Genomic DNA, 22801 nt, shown 5'->3' on the forward strand with positions numbered 1-22801 from the left:
ACCAGATGGACCTGTATTGGCAAAGTAATGTCTCTGCTTTTTAATATGCTGTCTAGGTTGGTCATAGCTTTTCTTCCAAGGAGCAAGAGTCTTTTAATTTCATGGCTGCAGTGACTTTGGAGCCCAAGAAAATAAAGCTGGTCACTGTTTCCAATGTCACCCTGTCTATTTGCCATGAAGTGATGGGACCAGATGCCATGATATTAGTTTTTTGAATGTTGAGTTTTAAGCCAAGTTTTTTTCTTTCCCCCTTCTGAGGCATTTTATTTGTATGTATTACATCCCTAGAAAAAGAATCCAAAGATTTTCCCTCCTGTATGTTTTCATCTTGCTTCTTCATTGTCCATGATGCCAGCTGAGGTTGTCAGTACAATGAAATCAAACTGATGGGATGAGAGCAGGTTATTCTGCCATTTTTCTAGATCTTTGAGTTGTACATCGAATCTGGGGCTGATCACTCCGCACTTATTTAGCCTGCCTGTGAGGTTCACAACAATATTCCCAGCTCTGTGATTGTCAATGATTTCAAATTCACTAATGTAACCATGATTCATCATCAGTTAGAAACCCAATGATGATTTTGGAGCATAGCATAGTAAGGACCTGGTGTTTGCCTCTCTTTTCAGCATTCTTGATACTCTTGAGAGCATCAGCCAGGACATTCATGTGCACCATCCAGCACAGAAAGATGGCAGAAAGAGCTAAGCCAGCTTTTTCACTCTTCTCTTTCATCAAGAGACTCTTCAGTTCCTCTTTGCTTTCTGCCATAAGGGTGGTGTTATCTGCATACGTGAGGTTATAGATATTTCTCCTGGCAATCTTGATTCCAGCTTGTGCTTCATCCACCCTGGCTTTTTGCATGATGTACTCTGCAAAGAAGTTAAATAAGCAGGGTGACAATACATAGTCTTGACATACTCCTTTCCCAATTTGGAATCAGTCTGTTGTTCCATGTCCAGTTCTATCTGTTTCTTCTTGACCTGCGTACAGATTTCTCAGAAGGCAGGTGAGATGGTTTGGTATTCCCATCTCTTTAAGAATTTTCCATTATACTACTGGAGAAGGGTGGAGAAATAACTCCAGAAAGAATGAAGAGATGGCGCCAAAGTGAAAACAACACTGACTCTTTGTGACCCTATGGACTGTACAGTTCATGGAATTCTCCAGGCCAGAATACTGGAGTGGGTAGCTGTTCTCTTCTCCAGGGGATCTTCCCAACCCAAGGACTGAACCCAGGTCTCCTGCATTGCAGGCAGATTCTTTACTAGTTGAGACACCAGGGAAGCCCAAGAATACTGGAGTGGGTAGCCTATCCCTTCTCCAGCAGATCTTTCTGACCCAGGAATTAAACCAGCATCTCCTGCATTGCAGATTCTTTACCAACTGAGTTACTAGGGATGCCCAACGTAATATTCTTCAGCCATAAAAAGACAGAACGCTACAACTTGGATGAACCTTGAAAACATTAAGAGAAAGAAACCAGACACAAAAAGTCACATATTGTATTATTCCATTTATATGAAATATCCAGAACAAGCAAATCCACAGAGACAAAGAGTAGATTAGAGGGGACAGAGGAAACACATTAATGGGTACCAGGTATTCTCCTAGGGTGATGAAAAAGTAAAGTGCTATAATTCTCCAAGCCAGGCTTCAGCAACTTCCAGATGTTCAAGCTGGTTTTAGAAAAGGCAGAGGAACCAGAGATCAAATTGCCAACATCCCCTGGATCATGAAAAAAGCAAGAGAGTTCCAGAAAAACATCTATTTCTGCTTTATTGACTATGCCAAAGCCTTTGACTGTGTGGATCACAATAAACTGTGGAAAATTCTGAAAGAGATGGAAATACCAGACCACCTGACCTGCCTCTTGAGAAGTCTGTATGCAGGTCAGGAAGCAACAGTTAGAACTGGACATGGAACAACAGACTGGTTCCAAATAGGAAAAGGAGTATGTCAAGGCTGAATATTGTCAGCCTGCTTATTTAACTTATATGCAGAGTACATCATGAGAAACGCTGGGCTGGAATAAGCACAAGCTGGAATGAAGACTGCCAGGAGAAATATCAATAGCCTCAGATATGCAGATGACACCACCCTTATGGCAGAAAGCGAAGAGGAACTAAAAAGCCTCTTAATGAAAGTAAAAGAGGGGAGTGAAAAAGTTGGCTTAAAGCTCAACGTTCAGAAAACTAAGATCATGGCATCTGGTCCCATCACTTCATGGCAAATAGATGGGGAAACAGTGGAAACAGTGTCAGACTTTATTTTTCTGGGCTCGAAAATCACTGCAGATGGTGATTGCAGCCATGAAATTAAAAGATGCTTCCTCCTTAGAGGGAAAGTTATGACCAACCTAGACAGCATATTAAAAAGCAGAGACATTACTCTGTTAACAAAGGTCCATCTAGTCAAGGCTATGGTTTTTCCAGGGGTCATGTATGGATGTGAGAGTTGAACTATAAAGAAAGCTGAGCACTGAAGAATTGATCCTTTTGAAGTGTGGTGTTGGAAAAGACTCTTGAGAGTCCCCTGGGTTGCAAGGAGATCCAACCAGTCCATCCTAAAGGAGATCAGTCCTGTGTGTTCATTGGTAGGACTGATTTGAAGCTGAAACCCCAATACTTTGGCCACCTGATGTGAAGAGCTGACTCATTTGAAAAGACCCTGATGCTGGAAAAGATTGAGGACAGGAGGAGAAGGGGATGACAGGATGAGATGGTTGGATGGCATCACCAACTCAATGGACATGGGTTTGGGTAGACTCTGGGAGTTGGTGATGGACAGGGAGGCCTGGCGTGCTGCAGTTCATGGGGTCACAAAGAGTTGACACAACTGAACAACTGAACTGCACTGAATAGTATCCATACACTGTGGATGCATCAAATTCCACTCAACTGCACACTTGAAAATGGTTACTTATATTGTGTGAATTTCATGCCAATTTTTTAAAAGGGAAAGCATCTATGTTTTTAAAAATTAGGACTTAAAATAGTATATAAACATATGTTATACATTATGTGAGGAAAAGGAAGAGAGAAAGCAGAAAGTAAAATAAGATCATTAACTACTGTAATAACTGTGAGATTCAAAGGATAGCATTTCAATTGAAAAGCCACAAAGTAAAAGGTTAAGTTAAAAAAAGATGACTGTGGTCATGGTAAAAGGTATTAACATAAAAATAACCACAAGAACAAATAACAAAAAACAGTCCTTTCCACATACCAAAAGAAAGTTTGAAAGAATAACAAATACATGGGAACAAGCTCTTAGGAAATACAATACAGCAGTAATTAAAAAAGAAAATAATCATACAACAGTATAGAGATGAAACATTTTAGTTACATCAATAAATGGAAATGGGCTTAATTCATTTATTGAAAGAGGAAGATTTTCAATTGGCTTTTAATAAAATCTAAATCTATGCTATGTACAAGAGAGACATCTAAAACACAGAGAATTAGAAATACTGAAAATAAAAGAATAAGCAAAGACAAAACAGGCAAATAGAAAAAAATTTTTAAAAAGCAATCCTGATCTCAGACAAAGTAGAATTAGGTGAAAATGATTAAATGAAACAATGAAGGATATTTTATGGTGATAAAAGCCAAAATTAAAAAGAAGACATAACAGGTGTCTATATCTACCCAGCAAAAAAGACAAAAACCCACTGTATAAAGCAGAAATACAAGGAGATAAAAATAAGAAATTGATAGAAACCACTACAAGTAGAAAGCTTTAACAGCGCTCTTAGTAAAAGATAGGTGAATTGAACGAAAAACAAGAATGGATATAGAAAAATCTAATAACACAGTCGATACAATCTTATGGAAGTATCAATATAAATAAAACACCACACTCTAATAATAGAGAATATATCTTCTTTTCAAGTGCTCATAACATGTTCACAAAACATGATCAGAACAGCAGCAAATCCCATAAAGTACAGAGCAATATTAAAACAACATGCTCTGATAAAGCAAGAAACAAAAAGTTCCTCTGACCTAAAAATGAAAAAGTTTTCTGTTAAAAAACTCTTGGGTGAAAGAGGAAATAAAAACAGAAATTAGAAGATTTCTGAAAAAACAGCAAAACACTACGGTAGGATCCATTTAAACCACTCTTCAAATTCATAACATTAAACACATATCAATAACAATAAAGAAAATTAATTAGATTATCATATTAAAAAGCTAGAAAAAGAACAAATAACAAACAGAAAGAATACACATCAAGTAAACAATAAAAATGAAAGAAAAACTGGTAAGGTAGAGAACAGAAATTAGTTATTGAAATTAATAAATTAAAATCCCAGCTCCTTGGGGGACAAAACCAACAAATTGGACAAGATAAGAGAAAACTCTACTTACAAGAGCAAAAAAAAAAAAAAAAAAAAAAGAGGCAAAAATTCAGAATAAACTTCAGACATGTATAAAGAAATCCATAAAACACTATGGAAAGAATAAAAGTGCTTGTTCAAAGATATACCTCATTCTTAGGATATCTCAACATCACCAAGATTTTCAGTTCAGTTCAGTTCAGTCGCTCAGTCGTGTCTGATTCTTTGCGACCCCATGAATCGCAGCACACCAGGCCTCCCTGTCCATCACCAACTCCCGGAGTTCACTCAGACTCACGTCCATCGAGTCCGTGATGCCATCCAGCCATCTCATCCTCTGTCATCCCCTTCTCCTCCTGCCCCCAATCCCTCCCAGCATCAGAGTCTTTTCCAATGAGTCAACTCTTCACATGAGGTGGCCAAAGTACTGGAGTTTCAGCTTCAGCATCATTCCTTCCAAAGAAATCCCAGAGTTGGTCTCCTTCAGAATGGACTGGTTGGATCTCCCTGCAGTCCAAGGGACTCTCAAGAGTCTTCTCCAACACCACAGTTCAAAAGCATCAATTCTTCGGTGCTCAGCCTTCTTCACAGTCCAACTCTCACATTTATACATGACCACTGGAAAAACCATAGCCTTGACTAGACGGACCTTAGTCGGCAAAGTAATGTCTCTGCTTTTGAATATGCTATCTAGGTTGGTCATAACTTTTCTTCCAAGGAGTAAGTGTCTTTTAATTTCATGGCTGCAGTCACCATCTGCAGTGATTTTGGAGTCCAAAAAAATTAAGTCTGACACTGTTTCCACTGTTTCCCCATCTATTTAGTGTTCCCTAAATAACATAATTTAATGCAACCCAAATAAAAGTACCAAGCTGTTTTTCTCAAGCTAGACAAGTTGATATTAAAGTTCATATGGGAAAATAGACACAAAAGAATAGCTAAGAAAATAGTGAAAATAGAAAGCTTATGAGGAGAAATTACTACCAGATATAAAACTTGCAGTCTTCAAAAGTGAAGCAGTATAGTACCAGCACATGAGTACACAGAAAGACCAATGGAATAAAACAGCAAGTAAAGAAAGTGACTCAATTTGGAAGTATATGATAAAGGTGATATTCCAAATCGCAAGGACAAAGATGGACTTTTTAATAAATGGTGTTGGAATGACTGAAAATAAAAAGATAAAATTAGATTTCTCTTCATGCCATATACAAGAATAGACTTCAAATAGATCAAGGATCTAAATGTAAAAGAATGAAACCATACAAGTACTAGAAGAAATCGTAAGTGGGTTTCTCTATAACTCAGATGTAAGGGAGAAGCCATAACTCAAAACTCAAATTAATAAAAGAAAATATTGTTAGATTTGACTACATAAAAATGAAAAACAATTTGCTTGGCCTCAAACACCATAAAATCAAAAGACAAATGACACACAAAAATCAATTTAACTTTCTCTATTCTTCATTTTTCTCCTAAGTGCCTAGTACATGCAGCTGCTGCTAAATCGCTTCAGTCGTGTCCGACTCTGTGTGACACCAGAGATGGCAGCCCACCAGGGTCCCACATCCCTGGGATTCTCCAGGCAAGAACACTGGAGTGGGTTGCCATTTCCTCCTCCAAAGCATGAAAGTAAAAAGTGAAAGTGAAGTCACTCAGTCATGCCTGACTCTTCGCGATCCCATGGACTGCAGCCCACCATGCTCCTTCATCCATGGGATTTTCCAGGCAAGAGTACTGGAGTGGGGTGCCATCACCTTCTCTGGCCTAGTACATCAGTTCAGTTCAGTTCAGTCGCTCAGTCGTGTCCGACTCTTTGCGACCCATGAATCACAGCACGCCAGGCCTCCCTGTCCATCACCAACTCCCAGAGTTCACTCAGACTCACGTCCATTGAGTCAGTGATGCCATCCAGCCATCTCATCCTCTGTCATCCCCTTCTCCTCCTGGCCCCAATCCCTCCCAGCATCAGAGTCTTTTCCAATGAGTCAACTCTTTGCATGAGGTGGCCAAAGTACTGGAGTTTCAGCTTTAGCATCATTCCTTCCAAAGAAATCCCAGAGTTGATCTCCTTCAGAATGGACTGGTTGGATCTCTCTACAGTCCAAGGGACTCTCAAGAGTCTTCTCCAACACCACAGTTCAAAAGCATCAATTCTTCGGTGCTCAGCCTTCTTCACAGTCCAACTCTCACATCCATACATGACTACTGGAAAAACCATAGCCTTGACTAGATGGACCTTAATCGGCAAAGTAATGTCTCTGCTTTTGAATATACTATCTAGGTTGGTCATAACTTTCCTTCCAAGGAGTAAGTGTCTTTTAATTTCATGGCTGCAGTCACCATCTGCAGTGATTTTGGAGCCCCCAAAAATAAAGTCTGACACTGTTTCCACTGTTTCCCCATCTATTTCCCATGAAGTGATGGGACCGGATGCCATGATCTTCGTTTTCTGAATGTTGACCTTTAAGCCAACTTTTTCACTCTCCTCTTATAGTAAGCACTTAATAATGATAAATGAAATTATCATTATCACCCAGGTTAGATTCCTTGGTCCATTATTTTAATCACTCTTTGGATATTTGTCAATATCCCAAAACCTGTTACTCAACTATCTTTATTTGATAACTACCTGGCAAAACCTTAACCCTAGAACTATTCGTCATCTCCATACATGATTGACAGACACTGAGACACAATTATGCTGACTGGTATAATTGAAAATGTGGGTTCACCAAATCTATTTGTGCTCACAACACTGTCAGGCATTCTTTCTTGTTTAAATTTATTTATTTATTTATGGTTGCACTGGGTGTTCGTTGATGTGCACGGCCTTTCTCTAGTTGCGGAGAGGCCAACATGTTAAAGACTGAATTTGACATCCTTCCCACCCGACACTGCCCTCAACCATCCAAATACTTCCCCTCCCTTCTCCAGCCCCCTTACAATGGCACTATGATAAGGTCAGAAACCTGGCAGTCATCCTTGTCTCCAACTGTTGCCCTACCAGCAACAATCCCAACAGCTAATCAATCATCAAATCATGCTCACTACTTGTTGCGTGTAGAATCCAACCAGTTTTCACGAGTTCCTTGAGCCTAGATAAATATTATTTTCTAGCAACTTATAGTTTTTCAAAACCCACCTTCCTGCCTCTACTCTTACCTTAATTCTTTCTGCAAACTGAAGTTAGCTTTCTAATTGGCTTAAGACTCTTACAAGGCCATCTTTGACCTGACCTTAGCCAAACTCTTTAACTTCAGTAAATTTCTTTCTGTCTCAAAAACATCACTCTCATCTCTGGGACTTTGCAAACACTATTTTCTCTTTACTGAGATACTTTTCTTATACCTGTTAATCTGATTAACTCTTATAGAAACTTTAGGTCTCAAACACAACATCACTTACTTTAGGCTCTATCTTATTTACCAGAAGAGTTAAGAGCCTGCTGTCATTTGTTTCCTACCCTATACTGCCCTTGGCCCCAAGGAATTTACAATGTGATATAAACAAACACATTAAAGAAAGGAGTCTTCTTTTTTTCCTACATGGGAATCAGAGAGAAGGTGACATCTGAATAGTTTTAAAGAATGAAGAGAGGTCTAGCTGAATGATAAGGATACTACTCCCCCTCTTCCCTTGAAAATACAAACATAGGGAGGGAAAGATGTGAGAGGGTGCTGCCCAAACAAATATATGAACATGTACATATGCAAGGCATGAGGAAGGTTTGAAGGAGTGAGGTCAGAGACAAGTAATTGTGTATTATAGTGGCGTCAAGTACAAGAGTGTAACAGACAGCATTCAGTATTTCTCAAAGGTGGGCTGGAGACCATCTGCTTCAGAATCACCAGGCATCAGATTTAATCAGTCAGGACCTCTGGAATTGGGGGCCCAGTAACACACAATTGTGGGTAATAAGCCAAGAGATCTTATGTACATCAAATTTAAGAATTATATGTAATAATTTTTTTAATAGCGAGAACTGATGGTTTTGAACTGTGGTGTTGGAGAAGACTCTTGTGAGTCCCTTGGACTGCAAGGAGGTCCAACCAGTCCATCCTAAAGCAGATCAGTCCTGGGTGTTCACTGGAAGGACTGATGCTAAAGCTGAAACTCCAATACTTTGGCCACCTCATGTGAAGAGTTGACTCATTGGGAAAAACCCTGATGCTGGGAGGGATTGGGGGCAGGAGGAGAAGGGGACGACAGAGGATGACATGGCTGGATGGCATCACCGACTCAATAGACATGAGTTTGAGTGAACTGTGGGAGTTGGTGATGGACAGAGAGGCCTGGCGTGCTGCCATTCATGGCGTCACAAAGAGTCGGACATGACTGAGTGACTGAATTGAACTTACAGTTACCAAGATTCCCCTGGGATTAGAAGTAGGAATCAGGGTTTGTTCATTCTAAATAGAAGGTGTATCTTTGAAGCTTTCAAACAATACAGTGGAAAGGGAAATGCTTGTATTCAGATATTACATGGCAAAGGGTGTGTGCATGCATGCATGTGTATATGCTCAATTGTGTCCAACTCTTTGCGGACTGTACCCTGCCAGGCTCTGCTATCTGTGTAATTTTTTGGGCAAGAATACTGGAGTGGGTTGCCATTTCCTCTTCCAGGGGATCTTCTTGACCTAGGGATTGAAGGTGTGTCTCTTGGATCTCCTGGATTGGCAGGCAGATTCTTTACCAACTGTGCCACCTTGGAAGCCTGGGAATGGGTGATATTCTGCTAAATATAGCATATAGGGACTTTGGTTGCCTTAAATTTAAATTAGAGAATAAGAGACTGCATTTTCACTTTGAGTTTTATGAAGCAGATCACACCAGCTGTAATAACATATGTAAAGATTTAGTAGAGTCTGGCTCACTGCAATTAATCAATAAATATGGTTGTTATTATTTTAGAGAAAGAAACAAAGGTCGTTATAACATTTACAGTCTGAATATTGGAGAGAATGATCACAATGGGGAAATCAGGAGAAATATCTGAGTTTGTGGGAAATAACTGGCTACACACACACACATTGAGTTTCGGGTGGAAGAGAGGCATCCAGAGACGCTATTTGCTTAAGATGCAATTTCCTATCATTTCTGCTGGTTGAAATCGTGTCCTTCTTCTACCTTATTTTACCTTCCACTTTTCTTTCTGCCCCTACACCCTTTGCAATTTTTCTTCCCTTCTTTAGTTCTGTAGTATATTTATATTTCTGCTATTACTCTTACTACATCCTATTCATATCATAATTATTTTCTACATATAAGTCTTGTTGACTACATTGCAAGTTCCTTGAGAATAGGAAGAGATTAAAGTCAGGTAGGTGGTTTTTGTTTTTCCCAAAGGATATTACTGGTGGTTCAGTTCAGTTCAGTTGCTCAGTCGTGTTCGACTATTTGCAACCCCATGGACTGCAGCATGCCAGGCCTCCCTGTCCATCACCAACTCCCGGAGTTTACCCAAACTCATGTCCACTGAGTTGGTGATGCCATCCAACCATCTCATCCTCTGTCGTCCCCTTCTCCTCCCACCTTTAATCCTTCCCAGCACCAGGGTCTTTTCAATGAGTCAGCTCTTCGCATCAGTTGGCCAAAGTATTGGAGTTTCAGTTTCAGCATCAGTCCGTCCAGTGAATATTCAGGACCGATTTCCTTTAGGATGGACTGGTTGGATCTCCTTGCTGTCCAAGGAACTCTCAAGAGTCTTCTCCAACACCACAGTTCAAAAGCACCAACTCTTTGGTGCTCAGCTTACATGACTGGAAAAACCATAACGATAACCAGACAGACCTTTGTTGGCAAAGTAATGTATCTGCTTTTTAATATGCTGTCTAGGTTGGTCATAACTTTTCTTCCAAGGAGCAAGCACCTTTTAGTTTCATGGCTGTGGTCACCATCTGCAGTGATTTTGGAGACCCCAAAAATAAAGTCTGTCACTGTTTCCACTGTTTCCCCATCTTTTTGCCATGAAGTGATGGGACCAGATGCCATGATCTTAGTTTTCTGAATGTTGAGTTTTAAGCCAGCTTTTTCACTCTACTCTTTCACTTTCATCAAGGGGTTCCTTAGTTCCTCTTCACTTTCTGCCACAAGTGTGGTGTCAGCTGCATATCTGAGGTTATTGATATTTCTCCTGGCAATCTTGATTCCAGCTTGTGTACAGCCCTGACTTACTCTTTTTCTGATCTGGAGCCAGTCTGTTGTTTCATGTCCAGTTCTAACTGTTGCTTCTTGACCCGCATACAGATTTTTCAGGAGGCAGGTCAGGTGGTCTGGTATTATTATCTCTTGAAGAATTTTCCACTGTTTGTTGTGATCCACACAGTCAAAGGCTTTGGCATAGTCAATAAAGTAGAAATAAATGTTTTTCTGGAACTCTCTTGCTTTTTCCATGATCCAACGGATGTTGGCAATTTGATCTCTGGTTCCTCTGCCTTTTCTAAATCCAGCTGGAATATCTGGAAGTTCTCGGTTCATGTACTATTGAAGCCTGGCTTGGAGAATTTTGAGCATTACTTTTCTAGCGTGTGAGATAAGTGCAATTGTGCAGGAGTTTGAGCATTCTTTGACATTGCCTTTCTTTGAAAGGCATGAATGAAATGAAAACTGACCTTTTCCAGTCCTGTGGCCATTGCTGAGTTTTCCAAATTTGCTGGCATATTGGGTGCAGCACTTTCACAGCATCATATTTTAGGATTTGAAATAGCTCACTTGGAATTCCATCACCTCCACTAGCTTTGTTCGTAGTGATGCTTTCTAAAGCCCACCTGACTTCGCATTCCAGGATGTCTGGCTCTAGGTGAGTGATCACGCCATTGTGGTTATCTGGGTCATGAAGATCTTTTTTGTATAGTTCTTCTGTGCACTCTGGCCACCTCTTCTTAATATCTTCTGCTTCTATTAGCTCCGTGCCATTTCTGTCCTTTATTGTGCCCAACTCTGCATGAAAATTTCTCTTGGTATCTCTAATTTTCTTGAAGAGATTGCTAGTCTTTCCCATTCTGTTGTTTTCCTCTATTTCTTTGCATTGATCATTGAGGCTTTCTTATCTCTTCTTGCTATTCTTTGGAACTCTGCATTCAAATGGGTATATCTTTCCTTTTCTCCTTTGCCTTTTTCTTCTCTTCTTTTCATAGCTATTTGTAGGCCTCCTCAGACAACCATTTTGCCTTTTGCATTTTTACTGGTGGTTAGTATTTTACAAATCTGTCAGTAGCAGAACTTCCCTGGTGATCCAGGGGCTAAGATTCCAAGCTCCCAATGTAGGGGGCCAAGGTTTGATCCCTGGTCAGGAACTAGATCCCACATGCTGCAATTAATGGTTCAAATGCTGCACCTAACGATCCCTCATGCCACAACTAAGACCTGGTGCCACCAAATAAATAAATAAATAATTTTAAAAATCTATTAGGAGCAATCAAGGAAAACATCCAGCACTCTATGTACTCTAGATAAAACATCTAAACTTCCCCATCACTATTCGCAGGATAAACAGAAAGAACCAAGGATTGTGCATGATCCTAGCAAGACTCCTGATCCTCCTATTGCTCAACACTCACAGCTTCAACTAATTGCCTTGAGACCTTCAGGACTAATCACACAATGTCCTTTATGCCTCACCACTTCAAGAAGTCCAGAGCTCCTAGGTCATTCCTCAATGCCCAGATACTAAGCCCTGTCTCTATGGGCAATAAGACAATTCTCCATATGCCTCAGCACCACTTATTCCCCTTCCCTGCTTTATTTTTCTGCACAGCACTTGCCACCACCTTCTATTTAACTGTCTGTATTCTGACTCTTAAATGTAAGCTCCGTGTGTACAGAGATTTTTTTTTGTCTGTTTTGTTCATTGCTGTAACTCCAGAACCTAGAATAGTCCCTGGTTACTGGTAGAGCTCAATGAATATGTGCAGAATAAATGGATACATATTTGTTAATTGAGTCAACAAATATTTGAGCACCTATAATACATCCCTAGGATACATTAGTGAACAAGAAAGGCATGGGCCCAATCCTGAGGCAGCTTACAGTTTGGGGGAAAGATGACATTAAACAATACTATATAATTATTCATAATTATGAGAAGTGCTCTGAAGGACAGGATATGTAAAAGGGAGAACTAATCTAGTGGGATATGAATGAGGAGGATTCCTGAAGAACCTGAAGAAATATATTTAAGCAAAGACTAAAGAAAAGGTAGGAATTGGGTGAGCAAATTTGGAGGAGGAAATGGCAACCCACTCCAGTATTCTTGCCTGGAGAACCCCATGGACAGAGGAGCCTGGTGGTGGGCTACGGTCCATAGGGTGGCACAGAGTTGGACACGACTGAGCACATCACTACCACCAGGTGAGCATATTAGAGCAAATGAAGATTCTAGATAAAAAGACTGTGCCAAGACCCTAAAGAGAGTAGTGGCTCAGAGGTTAAAGCATCTGCCTGCAATGCAGGAGACCTGGGTTCGATCCCTGGGTTGGGAAGATCCCCTGGAGAAGGAACTGGCAACCCACTCCAGTATTCTTGTCTGGAGAATCCCATGGACAGAGAAGCCTGGTGCGCTGCAGTCCACGGGGTCACAAAGAGTCGGACGTGACTGAATGACTTCACAAGACCCTAAAACAGAACATAGCTGCTTGTTTAGCAGCTTTGTCAAGAAAAAATTATACGCAACAAATTACACCTATTTAAAGTGTACAATAGGTTATGTTTTGATGTATTAAGTTTGACATAAGTTTTGACAAACATACATGAAACCATCATCACAATTAAGATAATGAACATATCCATCTCTACCTTGGCACATAATAATTTGTATTTACTTAAATTTACTGGTAACTAACCATGCGTCAGGCCCTGAATAAACATCAGTATATGATCCCAGCCCTTTGGTATTTAAAGATCAATATGTATCTAGCTCAGGGAAGCGAAAGAAAGCCAGTGTAACAATGTCTGGAAAAGTAGGCAGAGCCATACTGCAAAGAATATGTACCTTATATGTGACTAAGCATCATCAGTTCAATTCAGTCGCTCAGTCGTGTCCGACTCTTTGCGACCCATGAATCACAGCACGCCAGGCCTCCCTGTCCATCACCAACTCCCGGAGTTCACTCAGACTCACGTCCATTGAGTCGCTGATGCCATCCAGCCATCTCATCCTCTGTCGTCCCCTTCTTCTCTTGCTCCCAATCCCTCCCAGCATCAGAGTCTTTTCCAGTGAGTCAACTCTTCGCATGAGGTGGTCAAAGTACTGGAGCTTCAGCTTCAGCATCATTCCCTCCAAAGAACACCCAGGGCTGATCTCCTTCAAAATGGACTGGTTGGATCTCCTTGCAGTCCAAGGGACTCTCAAGAGTCTTCTTCAATACCACATTTCTAAACCATCAATTCTTTGTCGCTCATCTTTCTTCACAGTCCAACTCTCACATCCATACATGACCAATGGAAAAACCATAGCCTTGACTAGACGGACCTTTGTTAGCAAAGTAATGTCTCTGCTTTTCAATATGCTATCTAGGTTGGTCATAACTTTTCTTCCAAGGAGTAACCATCATAATACATAGTTATTTAAGCTTCTTGACACTCTGCATTTAAGGTGATATTTATAAATGAAAAATTTCAATGAAATTAGTTTTTTAAGTATCTTTTAGACATTACAGTTTGCATCTATTTAGTATGTCTAACTTTTAAAAAATGTGTGCGTCTGTCATTTTAAAATTTCAGGATGATAGAATAATAGTTAATATTATATGTTTTCACTTATATATATATATTTTTAAAAGACATTATAGATAGGTGGTGATGACCTTGGCATTCCAGATGGCACAGTGGTCAAGAATTCGACTGCCAATGAAGAAGATACAGGTTCAATCCCTGGGTCAGGAAAATCCCCTGGAGCAGGAAATGGCAACCCACTTCAATATTCTTACCTGGAAAATCCCATGGACAGAGGAGCCTGGTGGGCTACAATTCATGGGGTCACAAAGATTTGGACCTGACTGAGCATGCACACACATACTTAAAAGGCCTCACAGACCGTGTTTTGTTTTTTATAAAAAGAATAATGGGTGGGATGATTTGGGAGAATGACATTCTAACATGTATACTATCATGTAAGAATTGAATCGCCAGTCTATGTCTGATGCAGGATACAGCATGCTTGGAGCTGGTGCATGGGGATGACCCAGAGAGATGTTATGGGGAGGGAGGTGGGAGGGGGGTTCATGTTTGGGAACGCATGTAAGAATTAAAGATTTTAAAATTAAAAAAAAAAAAAAAGAATAATGGGAGCAAGCAAGGCAAGGACTCAAACCATGCTAGACTTGAACGGGAAGCCATAAGAAGGTGTTAAGCAGGGCAGTGACCCGGTCACAACTGTTTTTTCAGAAAGATCATGCTGGGCTTTCCTGGAGGCTCAGTGGTAAAGAATCTTCCTGCCAATACAGAGGACATGGGTTCCATCCCTGGTCTGTGAAAAGCCCATATGCCATGGGGCAACTAAGCCTATGTGCTAGAACTACTGAACCTGTGCTCTAGAGATTGGGAGCCGGAACTACTGAAGCTCGTGTGCCCTAGAGCCCGTGCTTTGCAACAAGAGAAGCCACTGCAATAAGAAACCAGCACACCACAACTAGAGAGTAGCCCCTGCTCGCAGCAACTAGAGAAAAAAGCCCATGGAGCAACAAAAACCCAGCACAGCCCAAAATAAATAAATAATTTAGAAAAGAAAGATCATGCTGAGAGATATGTGAAGAATAGGGAAATGAAAGTAAAGAGTAGCTTCTGGAGGAACCAGTTAAGTGAGTGCAATAATAGTCCTGGCAAGAGATGATGATAGTTTGACCAAGGGTAGTGGCAGCAGAAAGGATAAGTTTTAGACTGAATCAAGAGAGTTAGGAAGCAGGACCATCAGGACAGAGTGGTGGATTAGATATGATGGGTAAGGAAAATGGAGGAGTCAAAGGTGAGTCTCGGTTTTCTGACTAAACAATTAGTTGGGTTGGATGTGATGTCATTAGCAAGACAGCAGATTCCAGAGGAAGAAGATTTTGATAGAAACAGTGAATTCAGTCTTGGACATAGTGAGTCTGATGATCTAAAGAGATACATAAGTGGACACACCCAGAAGGCAGTTAATTATACCAAGATTTGATGGAACAGATACAGACTGCAAAGGTGATGAGAAACCTTATTAGGCAAAGAAAAGAAATAAAAGGCATTCAAACTGGGATGGAAGAAGTAAAACTACTAACTCTATTCACAGACGGAATGGCCTTACATACAAGAAATCCTGAGGGAGCTACACAAAAACTATTAGAGATAAATAAACAATTTCAGCAAGGTTATAAGATCAATATACAAAAAATCAATTGTACTAATATGAACTTGCAGTGAACAAGGAAATTTTGGAAAAGCAGTCACCATCATCCCGGAAAGTTTTCTCATGCCCCTCACCAGTCAATCCCCTCCAGAGGCAACCACTGTTCTCTTTTTTTTAGCTATTGATTTCATGTCTTCAATTGTTTTCAAAGGAAATTTGAGTCTTCTTTCAGATGCTGAATCCACTCAACATCAACTCAGCTGTGTCTGACTCTTTGTGGCCCTATGGACTGTAGCCTGCCAGGCTCTTCTGTCCACGGAATTTTCCAGGCAAGAATACTGGAGTGGGTTGACATTTCCCACTCCAGGGGATCTTCCTGACCTAAGGATAGAACCCACAGCTAATGATTGATTAGTTTTGCCTATTTTAGAACTTCCTATATTGATACCAAACAACATGCACTCTTTTGAATGAGGCTTTTTCCACTTAGCATAATATTCTTGAGACATGCTTATGTTGTTGAACATATCAGTAGTTTGCTCCTCTCTACTGCTGAGTAGTAGTCCACTGTATGACTGAAACAGTTTAGCCATCTTTCTGTTCAAGCATAACAGGGCTATTACAACTAAAGCTGCTATGGACATTCTTGTACATGGCTTTTCATTGACAATTTTTGAAATGTGCTTTCATTTATTTTGAGTAAATACTTGAGTGGAATTTCTGATCATAGGTTAGGTGTATCTGTAGACCATTTTCCAAAGTGGTTATACCATTTTGACAGGGCTAGTTGCTCAGTCATGTCCTCTTTGCAATTCCATGGACTGTAGCCTGCTCCTCTGTCCATGGGATTCTCTAGGCAAGAATATTGGAGTGGTAGCCATTCCCTTCTCCAGGAGACATTCCTAACCCAGGAATCGAACCTGGGTCTCCTGCACCGCAGGCAGATTCTTTACCATTTGAGCCACCAGGGAAGCCCGTTATACCATTTTTATATTCCAAAAAAACAATGTATAAGACTTCTGATTGCTTCACATCCTTACCAATATTTGGCTTTTTAATTTTAGCCATTCTAGTGGGAACACAGTAATACTATCTCACTGTGGTTTTAATTTACATTTCCCTGATGACTAATAACGTTGACTGCCTTTTAATTGTGCTTATAAGCCATTTGTATAGAACAGTCTTTTGTGATGTGTTTGTTTGCATCTTTTGCCCATATTATATTAGGCTGCTTGTCTTATTATTAAATTGCAAGAGTTATTCATACATCTAGATATCAATCTTTGTTCAAATATATGTTTGGCAAATAGTATCCCAAGTGATAAGTATTTATTGACTGAATTGCTTACAGTTTTTAAGTAAGGTTACAGAACTTCTCTCTTTGAAATCATATAGATTTGGGTTTAAATCTTGGCTCTACCTATAACTAGCTGTGGGAATTTGAGCACAGTATTTAACTTTGGGGGCATTTTTTCCCATCTGTAAAACAGAGTTAACACTTAACTTTATAGGGTTTTTATGATGATTTAGACAACAGATTTTGACATATCTGGCATATAAAAGGTTTCCAATAAATGTCAGTTCTGTTCTTTTTTTATTTCAGTTCTATGATAATGTGGCAGTTGCTGCCTTAAATAGCTGAACTGCAATTCTTACGCTGTAAAACTCTATAAAAATTTGAATTTTCACAATGGTAAAAAGCACTGCAATAGTTGAAACCATAAAGAATTAGGGCTCCTGGGAAGACAGTAATATATCTTTCTTTTATTCTAATTCAGTAACATATTCAAAGTAAGGCTGAACCTAAAAGCAGTTAAATCAAATGAAATTCATCTGGAGATAAAATTGAAAAGAAAAAGGTGAAAAATTCAAATTGTGTTGTGCTAACAGTCATCTGTTACAGCACATGGAAAATTTAAATGACAGGCTATTGCAAATACAATTGTACTAAATGCTGTCTATACCAGTCAGCTGTATTTCATCTCTAGCAGAAATTCACATAAAAACAAGTTTAACCCAAAAGCCTTTTTATGGAATAATTTCAACATAATAAGACTTTAAACACACGTAGTCCTGATAACTTACTATAAATAAGTTAATTCAGCTCTGACAATTACCATAATTGTTATTATACAGTATAGAACTAACTCTATTGTTTGTGTTCTATTTGTTGCTATAAAAAGTTTCAGGTTCTGAATCTAAATTCTGTCCCCTTGGTTTACTAGTCAAGTTAGTTAACTCTTCTAAATCCTGTTTCTTTCATTTATAAAATGGAGTGGGTAATATTATCTATCTTACGTCACTGCTATGAAGATTAAATAAGTTTATAAAGCCCTTAGCATGGAATACTTTTAGCATATAGTAAGCAATCAGGAGGAGAAGGGGACAACAGAGGATGATACGGCTGGATGGCATCATCGACTCGATGGACATGAGTTTGAGTAAACTCCGGGAGTTGGTTATGGACAGGGAGGCCTGGTGTGCTGTGATTCATGGGGTTGTAAAGAGTCACAAAAGCAGAGACATTACTTTGCCGACTAAGGTCCGTCTAGTCAGGGCTATGGTTTTTCCTGTGGTCATCTGTGGATGTGAGAGTTGGACTGTGAAGAAGGCTGAGCGCCAGAGAATTAATGCTTTTGAACTGTGGCATTGGAGAAGACTCTTGAGCCCCTTGGACTGCAAGGAGATCCAACCAGTCCATTCTGAAGGAGATCAACCCTGGGATTTCTTTGGAAGGAATGATGCTAAAGCTGAAACTCCAGTACTCTGGCCACCTCATGTGAAGAGTTGACTCATTGGAAAAGACTCTGATGCTGGGAGGGATTGGGGGCAGGAGGAGAAGGGGACGACAGAGGATGAGATGGCTGGATGGCATCACAGACTCGATGGACGTGAGTCTGAGTGAACTCTGGGGGTTGGTGACGGACAGAGAGGCCTGGCGTGCTGCGATTCATGGGGTCACAAAGAGTCGGACACGACTGAGCAACTGAACTGAACTGAACTGAAAGAGTCAGACATGACTGAACGACTGAATTGAACTGAACTGAAGCAATCAGTAAATACTAGTTATTTGTTATTGTTGTTGTCAAAGTATGTCAGTCTTTTTTTTTTTTTTTTAAGTTTCTGTGACTAGCCTGGGCTTCTCATTTCCCAATTTGGAGAGGTAACAGATATGATTATGATTCATCTGTCAAACTGACTAGAAAACAAAGGACAGATTATGTATTTTGCATTCTTCCGATCACTTTCTTGAAGAGACCTACTCTCCAAAACAGGTCCTTCATTTAAATTTTAACTTCTAATATTGTAAATATTGATAGATATGACCCACATAAGCAAATGCTCTTTGGGAGACCTCAGTAATTTTTAACAAAGAGGTCTTAAGATCAAAATGTTTGAGACTAATATAATGAACTGATTAGAAAATGTTAGTTGGAATTCTCCTGATTCAAAGTATATTATAGTCAAATTTCTGAGTAATTTATATTCCCTTTTTTTGGCTAGATTTAATTTGAGCAGTAATTAAGAACTATACATATTCACTTTTCCCTATTGTAGTTATACTTACAGTAAGGTTACAAAAGCTAATTACAGCTTCAGGCCTAAGTTTTGTTTTGCTTGCCTTTTTTTACTGTGAAGTAAAATTGAATTAACTTAATGCAGTATGCATAGTTGCTTTATGCCTATAAGACCTTATAACTAGTGATTAAAATTTTATGGTGATATGATTGCTAAGAGAAAAAAAGTGCAAGTGTCAGTTGCTCAATTGTATCTGACTCTTTGCAATCCCATGGACTGTAGCCCACCAGGCTCCTCTGTCCATGGAATTTTTCAGGCAAGAATACTGGAGTATGATTATTAATAAATACAGCTTACTTGCAAGACACAAATCTTTCCAAACAGTAAATCCACAGTGGCCCATGAAAATGAATATATTGGGAAGCATGGCACTGAAATGAGCTCTTCACCTCCCACTCCCACTTTGACCCCTATGCCACTGCCTTAAACTAGTCACTTCTCTCACTTTTTTTCTATTACAACAGCCTTCTATGTTCATTCTTTATTCTCACCAATCCGTTCTCCACACCGAGGCGAGAATGATCTATCTCAAAATTGAATCTGGGCATGTCACTACCCTTGTTATTAAAAAGCTTGTATGGCTTCCCAACTATCTACAGCAGAGGACATAAACAGCCCACAGGTTAAGTAAAAAATAAAGGTAAAGGATTTCCGCCCCCCCCCCCCCACACACACACGGGTGCTTGGGAAATATGATTTCATTTTTAAAATATCAATACATAACTTCACTGTGGGAAACTGTGCTGAAGCAGAAGAAAGGACATCTAGATAAGACAAGGCACATGTGATTTGTGACTTTCAGTTTGTTGCTGTTTAGTCGCTAAGTAGTGTCTGACTCTTTTCGCAACCCGCGGACTGTAGCCTTGCAACCCTGCGGACTGTAGCCTCCTCTTATACAACTGGATTTTGAAAGAGGAGTAAAACAGTTCATTTTGTGGGGAAACAAATATGAGAAGGACATTCCAAGCAGAAGGCACTAGATGTACAGCTTACAAGGTAAAAGAATGTGTGTAACAAAGTGGTATATTTGAGAAATGATGAGCGTCCATGGGATTTTCCAGGTATGAATACTGGAGTGGGTTGCCATTTCCTCCTCCAGAGGATTTTCCCAACCCAGGGATCAAACCCGAGCCTCCTGCATTGACAATTGGATTCTTAACCACTGAACCACCTGGGAAGCCCGATTTTCTGTTTACCACAGTCCTTATCCAGGCCAATTTACTCAATTACCTTTCCTGCCTGACTCCCCATAAACAATTGAATTTGTGCCATCTGCTTTAAAGGATACAGCCTAAACTCCTTAGAAAGATAGATCCTCCATAACCTGAGTTTCTCTCAATTTCCATCTCTCTTATACTTTTCCTTCACACACGCTACACTCATCATCTCTCAAATACACCACGTTATTTCACATATTCTTTTACCTTGTAAGCTGTACAACTAGTGCCTTCTGCTTGGAATGTCCTTCTCACATTCGTTTCCCCACAAAATGAACTGTTTTACTCCTCTTTCAAAATCCAACCATATAAGAAGGTGGAGAAATATATATTCTCATATAAATGAGATTAATGCATATCACACAGAGCCAAGCATATAGTAATCTCTCATTAAATGTCCTTACAACAATTCTAAGAAGTACATATTATGACCCTATATTACAGACAGCGTTTTGTTGTTCAGTTGCTCAGTTGTGTCTGACTCTTTGGGATCCCATGGAATGCAGCATGCCAGGCTTCTCTATCCTTCATCATCCCCTGAAGCTTGCTCAAACTCACATCTATTGAGTCAGGGAGGCCATCCAACCAGCTTGTCCTCTGTCATCCCCTTCTCTTTCTGCCTTCAATTTTTCCTAGCATCAGGGTCTTTTCCAATGAGTCAGCTAATCACATCAGGTGGCCAACATTTTGGAGCTGCATCAGTCCTTCCAAAAAATGTTCAGAGTTGATTTCCTTTAGGATTGACTGGTTGGATCTCCTTGCTGTCTAAGGGACTCTCAAGAGGCTCCTCCAACATCACAGTTTAAAAGCATCAGTTCTTTGGCGCTCAGTTTTCTTTATAGTCCAACTCTCACATCCACACATGACCACTGGAAAAACCATAGCCTTGACTAGATGGACCTTTGTTGGCAAAGTAATGTCTCTGCTTTTTAATATGCTGTCTAGGTTGGTCATAGCTTTTCTTCCAAGGAGCAAGCATCTTTTAATTTCATGGCTGCAGTCACTGTCCGCAGTGATTTTGGAACCGAAGAAAATAAAGTTTGTCACTATTTCCATAGTTTCCCCATCTATTTGCCATGATGTGATGGGACCGGATGCCATGATCTCCAATTTTGAATGCTGAGTTTGAAGTCAGCTTTTCACTCTCCTCTTTCACTTTCATCATGAGGCTCTTTAGCTCCTCTTTGCTTTCTGCCATAAGGGTAGTGTCATCTGCATATCTGAGGTTATTGATATTTCTCCCGGCAATCTTAATTCCAGCTTGTGCTTCTTCCAGCCCAGCGTTTCTCATGATGTACTCTGCATAGAAGTTAAATAATCAGGGTGACAATATACAGCCTTGACATAATCCTTTCCCAATTTAAAACCAGTCCGTTGTTCCATGTCTGGTTCTAACTGTTGCTTCTTGACGTTCATACAGGTTTCTCAGGAGGCAGGTAAGGTGGTCTGGTATTTCCATCTCTTGAAGAATTTTTCAGTTTGTTGTGATCCACACAGTCAAAGGCTTTAGCATAGTCAATGAAACAGAAGATATTTTTCTGGAACTCTCTTGCTTTTTCTATAATCCAATGGCTGTTTGCAATTTGATCTCTGCTTCCCCTGCCTTTTCTAAATCCAGTTTGTACATCTGGAAGTTCTCAGTTTATGTACTGTTGAAGCCTAGTTTGAAGGATTTGGAGCATTACTTTGCTAGCGTGTAAGATGAGTGCAATTGTTTGGTAGCTTGAACATTCTTCCTCATTGCCATTCTTTGGGATTGGAATGAAAACTGACCTTTTCCAGTCCTGTGGCCACTGCTGAGTTTTCCAAATTTGCTGGTATATTGAGTGTAGCACTTTCACAGCATCATCTTTTAGGATTTGAAATAGTGCAGCTGGAATTCTATCACCTCCACTAACTTTTTTCGTAGTGATGCTTGCTAAGGCCCACTTGACTTCGCACTGCAAGGTGTTGGGCTCTAGGTCAGTGATCACACTATCATGGTTATCTGGGTCATGAAGATCTTTTTGACCTTCAGGAGAAGGTCTTCTGAAGATCTCCTAAAGATCTTTTTTGTATAGTTCTTCTGTGTATTCTTGCCACCTCTTCTTAATCTCTTCTGCTTGTTAGGTCCATACCATTTCTGTCCTTTACTATGCTCATCTTTGCATGAAATGTTCCCTTGTATCTCTAATTTTCTTGAAGAGATCTCTAGTCTTTCCCATTCTACTGTTTAGGAAGGCTTTCCCATTCTTTACTTAGGAAGGCTTTCTTATCTCTCCTTGCTATTCTTTGGAACTCTGCATTCAGATAGGTATATCTTTCCTTTTCTCCTTTCAGTTCGGTTCAGTTGCTCAGTTGTTTCCG

The 22801-nt window shown here is 39.9% G+C and overlaps 1 pseudogene; it reads right to left on the reverse strand.

Moving 5' to 3' along the window:
* On the reverse strand, positions 258-675 carry LOC106501976 (annotated as a pseudogene).

The sequence above is a fragment of the Capra hircus genome, chromosome 3, assembly GCF_001704415.2.
Source record: "Capra hircus breed San Clemente chromosome 3, ASM170441v1, whole genome shotgun sequence".
Classification (NCBI taxonomy): Eukaryota; Metazoa; Chordata; class Mammalia; order Artiodactyla; family Bovidae; genus Capra; species Capra hircus.